Source organism: Lonchura striata, chromosome 5, assembly GCF_046129695.1.
Source record: "Lonchura striata isolate bLonStr1 chromosome 5, bLonStr1.mat, whole genome shotgun sequence".
Classification (NCBI taxonomy): Eukaryota; Metazoa; Chordata; class Aves; order Passeriformes; family Estrildidae; genus Lonchura; species Lonchura striata.
In genome coordinates, this window is record NC_134607.1 from 10,481,770 (window position 1) to 10,489,633 (window position 7,864).

Here is a 7,864-nt window from a genome sequence, read left to right on the forward strand (position 1 = left end):
AAATATTACTTGTGGTTCTCTGGAGGTGGCTGGAGTTCTAGGAAGGAAAAGAGAGTGTGAGACACCATCTGGGACTGACCATGAGGTGTGATGGGACTGCCGTGGCTTCTGGGCCCCAGACAGGTCCCATTGGTGATTCTGCATCCTTTTGTGTGGTTCCACCTGCTCATCCAGCATGTGGATGCTCCTGCCCATGTGAGCAAAGCTGGCAGGAGCCCACAGGATGTTCCTCACACCCTGCAGGGCCTAGGAAAGGTGGAAAAGCACTTCTAAGAAAATGCCGCAGAGAGCACAAGGACAAGGATAATCCTCTAGGTGGCACCCAGAGACTCCAAACTTCACAGAGAGCTCTTGACGGGGCAGCACAGATGCCTCTTCAACCCGTGCCAAGCCCTCGGCAGCTTAAACTGAGTTCATTTTGAAGCAATCAGCTCTTAGGAAACGGCAAGAGGTCTAAGGAAAGGTGCTTTACAGGAAGCTCCATGTTAGAAATTCTCATTCGTAGGAGGAGCTGATTGAAATCAGTGAATGAGGGTTGGGAAAAAAGGAGGTGTTTATCAAACAGTTATGGCCTTTCCTATTATTATTTCCCTTAATAACACACAGGAGTGAAGTAGAAAAGTCCTTGTTTTGCTCTGTTAATGATTATATCTATTCCAGCACAGTTTGTGAATCCAGTGCCTGGTCTTTAACACTGCCTAATTCCACGTGTTTCAAAAGAAGATAAAATGCCTGCAGAGAGGATAAATACAGAACAACCTTTCCTTATGGAAAGTTCCCTGCTAATGTGCTTAGTTATGTGATCAATCACAAAGGTTCTAACTCCTCTAAGCTTACATCAAGTGCATATAAAGCCTATTGTCATTGCCATTATTTACAGTCGCATCAAGGGTAAAGCTGTGGCCCTACAGTCAGTGCAAGTTCACTGCAGCAGAACCAGGATGTGGCTCCTCACTTTTTTCAGGACTCTTTCCATGTCTGAGCTCCAAAGTTGCATCATCACTATTCCCACAGCTTCGTCTGGATTGTGTGGGTGTATTAAAACATCTGTAAAATGAGATCAAAGTGTTTCTGAAATATGAAGGCTTTACTGGTGAGGTCCTTTCTTTCTCAGCCCATGATTTCTGTGCAACCTAAGAGCATGCTGTCAGGTGAACTTTGTGGATTGAGATATGAACAGGTTAATAAGGAAAACAGGATAATATCTACTACTATTACTAATGGTAATGAAAATGCAAATAATACCCAAAGGAAACACGTACAGCTGCTCCCCACCTGCTGATTGATGTCCAGCCCATCCCAGAGCAGAGGTGGCATCTGGTCAACTCCCACCAGTTTCTGCACTGACCATGAGGTTCTGTAATGTGGAACATCCCTTTGGCCAGTTCAGATCACTGTCCTGGCCATGCTCTATCCCAGCTCCTTGTGTCCTACTCACTGGCAAAGCATGAGATACTGAGTAGTCCTTGATCACAGAGAACACTGCTCGGCATCAACAAAAACATCCCTGTGCTGTCAACATTCTTCTCATCCTGATTCCAAACCACATCACTGTACCAGCTACTAGGGGGAAAATTAATTCCATCCCAGCTAAAACCAGAACAATATCTACCCCATCTAGCATTTAAGTCATGCCAGCCCCCACACTTCCTGATTATCTTTCCTGTCTTTTGGTATATATATATATATATATATATATATATATATATATATATATATATATATATATGTATATGTATATATATGTATATATATGTATGTGTTGCTATCATGCTGGCATGGTAGCGTGGAGAAAGGTTTTAGAAAGGCCTTGGGAATGGTAAACTGAGGAAAACGATACATTCATGTATGCCCCATTGTTTTAGAAAGGCTTTGGGAATGAGAGACTGAGGGAAAAGATACATTTATGTATGCTCCACTGTTTCGGGAAAGTCCCGCTTCAGCATTCCTCTGTAAACCCCCTTCTCCCCACCCCTGAGCAGTTCCATTGGACCTGGCCCCTGGGGTGGTTCTGATGTGCTTTAGCTGGACAGTATCCCCATTGTTTAGACCTTATATCTTAATTTTGATGTATGAAACTGTATCTGGGCAATAGCCCGGGGCCTTTGGTCCCTGCAACTGTTCAGGCAATACAATTTCTCTGGACAGCATACCATTGGTCTCTCTTGGTCTCTTTATCTCCACTCCAAGCAGCGACTGAGGCAGCGCCGGAGCTCGGACCGTGCTAACCCAGACGCTGCCTGGTGAGCCCAGGGCAGCAGGACCACAGAAAACCCCGGCCCCCAGAGGGGACAGCTAGCCCGAGGGGTCCTGGGGGGCTGGGGAGGGGTGGGGGTCAGCAGCAAGTGACCCCCGAAAGCCGCATGTATGTATGTATATATGTATGTATGTATGTATGTATGTATGTATGTATGTATAGGTAAACTCACACAGAATGTGGTAAAATTCCCACATTCCTCAGTCATGGACCTTACCTATAAGAGTCCATTAAGTTAATTTAATCCTTAGTTCATAGCTTGGGGTTCCATCTGCCATAACAGTCTTTCAGGACAGGAAAGATGGTGCTGAGAAGCTTAACAGCATTCCCTCTGCTGCAGACGGAAAGAAAGGTGCTGAGAGTACTTTTGTGGATTTTAGTGGCATCTTGGCTGAGTTTATGGAGGATCTGGACAAGCTGAGGTGCTCCAGGGGCACCAAAGCCCCTCTGGGTGTGGGTGTCTAAGCCAGGCTTGAGTGCCTGGAGATGCTGGTGATGACCCTTGTGGTGTGTGCATGGGACAAGTTCACATTCTGTGCCAGTGGAGGAATGAAGAAGGTTCTGCTGTGATGGACTGAGTCATTGACAGTCATGGCCAGATTTGGTCACAAACAGAACCCCAGGATGCATCAAGTTGCAAGGGACCACAGTGGGTCATCTAGACCAACATCCCTGCCCAAGCAGGGTCACCCTAGGACACACTGACATTTTTATGTCATCATAATCAACATTATATATTTCCCTGAGTTTCAGTAATCTTAAACATTTCTTCAAAAGTGAAGTGTTTTCATGTTTTAATTTCTATGTTGGTCTCAGCAGACTTGTGAATCAGGCTGAATAATGCCTTTGTGGGAAGGTAGGACAGTATTATTACTCCATTACTCCAGGTTATGATACACAGGCAGACTTGGGCAGGGGTTTTTTTAACACTGCAGAGGGCACTCTGCCTTTGGAGTTTTCATTTCTGAATTTGAAAGGGCTGCTTTTTTTTTTTTTTTTTAATTCTTCTCTGTTCATGTACTATCCAAGAGCAGAAAAAGAGGGAAGAGCTGGAAAAAGGCAACAATGTTCCTCAGTTTACAAAGAAGAAAACTATCATTAATGATCATAAAGATGAAGATTTCAGCTGAGAAAGGCATAAAAATATTAATTCCATGAGACATGACCGTTGCTAAATTCAGGCAGCCGAGCCCTTCTCTCCATCTTCCTCCATCCCCAATGATAAGACTGACACCATATTCCATTTTTTATCCCTTGGTATCACGCCTGCAAAGGCAGAGGCCAAAACTTTGCTTTACATCTCCCCCTTCCAAACCATCTTTAAACTCTCGTGGGGAAAACTGGATATGGAACAGGGAGACTCTTTTTGCTCCATCTGTGCTACAGGTGCTCCTGTGCAAACCCAGTATTTCAGTGCGGGGGCTGCAGAAGGGGAGCCTTCTTTTTTAAGACCTAATGGCAATTTCAGGTGTTAAGAAAACCTGTCTTCATTGTTACATTTTGCAAAGTGTTTTCAGGCTGTTCTTTTGTCAAATGACAAACTATGAAACCATGTGTTTTGCTGGCAACAATTGTTTTTCTTGTAGTCAAAGTAATTTCCTATGGAAGTAGCAATGTTAGGGCTCAAGTTTGTTTCACAGAAAATGGGACTCTTTTCAAACACAATTCTGTGTTTTCTTACCGATTTTTTTCTTTTAGGAAGCTCAAATTAATAATGCAGTTTCTGGTATAGCTGTGTGTAATCATGTGTCTTATCTTAGGCATGTGGAGGCATTTTTGCCAAATGCTATGAATCATCTTCTTAACCATTTTCAGTCATGATTTAAGGTTTCACAAGACTTATAAAGGTAATCCATGTTCAGGCATCACCTCATCCTCAAGGTTCTGTTCTTGGTTTGCAATGTTTTTTGCAGTGGATCACTCCCTACAGGATTATTCCCTGAGCAAGGATTGCCATCCATTCTCAGTGTCTGGAATCACTCATGCTTTGATTTCTCTTGCTTTTGATTTGACACACAGCTACTGCCTGACAATTCATGGCAGTAGGGAGAATGAGGGGAGGAAGCAGGGGCTTGCAGCAGAAAGAAGGCTGTATGGATGTATCTCTCTTCCAGTCACACCAGTTGCTTCCTTCATGCCCTTTTATCCATTGTGATTGTCACTTTGAGATGTGATGCTACCTTCATAGTTCTAGATGGGAAATGTAGACTAAGAAAGGCAGGGGCACCAACACAGTAGGTCTTTATAAACACCCTTTTTTCTTTTCAGTTTTGTCTGGGTAGAGTTTTCAGCTTCCTATTTCTTACACCAATAAGATTTAAATGATAATTAAAAAGTACAGTGTTTTTATTCCTGGGTATTTTGTGACAACTCAGGCCAAAACCCAAAGCAAAATGAAGAAAGATGGCAGGTTTGGTGCGAAGGGATTGTTAATTTAAGGCAAGTGTGATAAAAGTGAAGAGAGACAGCTAGGTTATTCTATCAGTTCTGGTCTCTGTGCGAAACTAAGGACTTGTATATTCTGCAACTTGTAGCCTTTTTGAAGTGCCAGTGAACCAAAAGACAAATTTCTGCATGACGCCAGTGCTTTCTAATAGTGTGTGTCTTGAAAAATGGTACTGAGTTAGTTGCTATTTTCAATTAACTCTATAAGTGAAAATATAAATGGAGACAGAGGAATCACCACTCCATTATCTATTCACCTGTTCACTGGAGATTAATTTTCAAATAAGCTTAAGACTATTGACTATAACATAAACCCCAGATAGAAACACAGGAAAAATTAGGGGCTAGGCAATCTTTCATGCTCCATTTATCCTCCTGCATTTAAAACTCAGTCTAAAACCTCTAATATTTTGAGGAAATAGAACTTTCTACTCCCCCCATCCACCCCAGAAACAGATTCCCCATTAGTTTTCATATCTGCAATGTTCTTCACCTATTGAAACAAAGATACTTTTGCCTTCTGAAGATTGTGATTTAGTTAGCCTATAGAAAATATAGCTAAATATATTTCTGAGCAAGTATACCCCATTTTGGGGATGCTACAGTTACTTGGCCTTTGCCTGTTGACATATCCCTGAAAAAATACTGAAAAAGAAAGCATAGGTATAAAACAATGAGGAAGGTTGTAGCTATATATATTAAAAATACTTCTGTAGATGTAATAGATATGCTAATGCAGGGAAAGCTTGCATTGTATGGAGTAGAGGAAAAATGCAAGCTCATGTGGAGAGGTAGTAAATGTAAAAGCACAGCCTCTGCTTTGGGAGGGAGGTGGAAAAAGCCTTCACTGAACCTGTCCTGGACTCCCTGGCAGGACAGCTAAGACCCAGGAAAAAAAAGGCAAAGTTCTCTTCTGCCCATGGACACAGGGATTCCCTGGGACTGTGTGTTTGAAGGGGATGCTTGGAGCTGCTCAGTGCCACCTTTGAAACAAACTTTGGCCCTCAGTCCTTGAGCAGCAAAATTCAGCCACTCTTGCCTTCAGGTCAGCTTTTTCTCAAGTGGCAATCAGCAAGACTACACAACAAAACTGTGTAAATTGATAGTGTACTTGTGGAGAGAAGTTCTTGAGCTATTTATTGCAATTCCACCTGCCTTCACTCACTCCTGTGCAGAGATGTCAAAGATGTGAACAGGAGATGGAAACACAGTGGTTCTGAGCTTTTGCTTTTCTTCTTCTCCTTTTTGGACAGCAGGAACTCTAGCTGCTCTATAGTCCAGGCATTTTCTGCTGGGCACACTATGGAAAGGGGTGTGCAACCTCCCAGCCATTGCCAGATGACAAAGCATGTGCATCAGGAATAGATACAATACCCAAAGAGGCCTGGGCACTGGCATGACCCATTGCTCCTCAAAGGTGGTGGATTCTGATCCGTGAGCTTAAAAGTGATTAGGGGACAACTGCCAGACCTCTTAGGCCTTGCCTCTTCAGGAGACCAGGATAAAAGGGAACAGGGGAATGACATCAGCTATAGATTACATTTTTGTTTCTTTATTAAAAATACTCTTACCTTCACTTCAATCTCGTAGCCTAAAATTTAACTCATTCTAATATGGTGGAAACTACTGAGTAATGTTCATAATGAGCTCTGCAGATACAGCAACACCAAATTTATATTAATTGGTTTTGTAAAGAAAGCTTTTGGGGTATCTGCAAGTTTAAACATTATGGAGATCCAAAGAGTCTCACTAAAGCTGGACAGCTGGAAAAAAGCATCAAGTGGTAGGACAGAATTTTTTCCAGGCAGGCTCTGTCCCATGCTTGTCTTGCAGTGAGAGGAAGTCCACAGTTTCTATTTGTTTCTAATACAACATTCATACTTTCCCAGAGAAGCTGGGGATGCCCCATTCTTGGAAGTGTTCAAGGCCAGGCTGGGCAGGACTTGGATCAGCCTGGTTTAATGGAAGACATCTCTGACTGCAGCAGGGGAGATTGGACTCGATGATCATCAAAGGTTCAGTCTGACTCCAACCATTCTTTTCTCCTAATCTGACAGTACTTCTGGCCCTTTTTTACCCACTCTCCCAAAGCTGTTAGGAACCTGAAGCATGTGGAAAAACAGGGAGTTTCAGTAATTTTCTCTCAGATGGACACCAGTGCCACTGATGTTCCACAAGTGTCAGAAATGATGAGCCTGGTTCTTAAGGATTTGAGCCCTTTTCCCACCCTCTTGCCCAGAGAGCTGTGGCACACACAGTCAAGGCTAAAACTGTGCATGCCTTGCTTAACCAGCTGGATGCCACTAGATTAGAATACATGACTGAGCTCTGTTCGCCTTCTGAACTTGTGCTTTAATTTGGGGCATTTCCTTTATTCAGCTGCCAGTTTTCACAAAACATAATTTTAAAATTTTTTTTTCCCTTACACCAAATGTGCCAAAGCTGTGAGGGGATGTTTGGGGATGGTGAGGATAAATTTCATTGACTGTTCAGCTGTGATCCTGGATTTGTAAGTCCAAACTGTGCTTGGCCAAAGTTACCTGTAATCACACAAATGAGCCTAGCTAAACCTCATTAAATATATTTTCTACAACCTCAAGAGCTTAATAGATTTTTAGTTATATTATAATTAAGACACTGCATAGGACAACTTGGGCCAACACTAGTGCTCTGAATGAGGTTTTTAAGTGATAAGGGGATAAGGATACTTGGTGTGCACACAGCCAATGTCCTATAGCAACTTCTCCTCTGATCTAAAACTCTGAGAAATGTTCTCATTGTAGTTGTCCTGGAATTACATGTTTTTCTACTTGGTAAACATAGTGCCCAAAAGGGAAGGATTGGTATCTATTACATATATTATAAACATGATTTCTTAGAACCCATGGGATCTGGGTTAAAAGTTTTTGGTCAGTGTTTTTAGCTCTGTTTGACTTTATGTCTGCACTTAAGAAGGGGCCATATTTTAGCAGAGTGGATGTGGTATTTCTCACAGACTGAGTTTCTTCTAAAAGGGCTGTGTTCTGTGTGAGATAGAGTGAAATGTGCCATATAAACATAGGAGACAGTCTTAAGCCAAGAGACACTCTAGTTTGGAGCCTGTACTACACTCCTTCATTAGGCCTTTGAGGGACTTGGAAATGAAACTGAATTCCTCAAAGC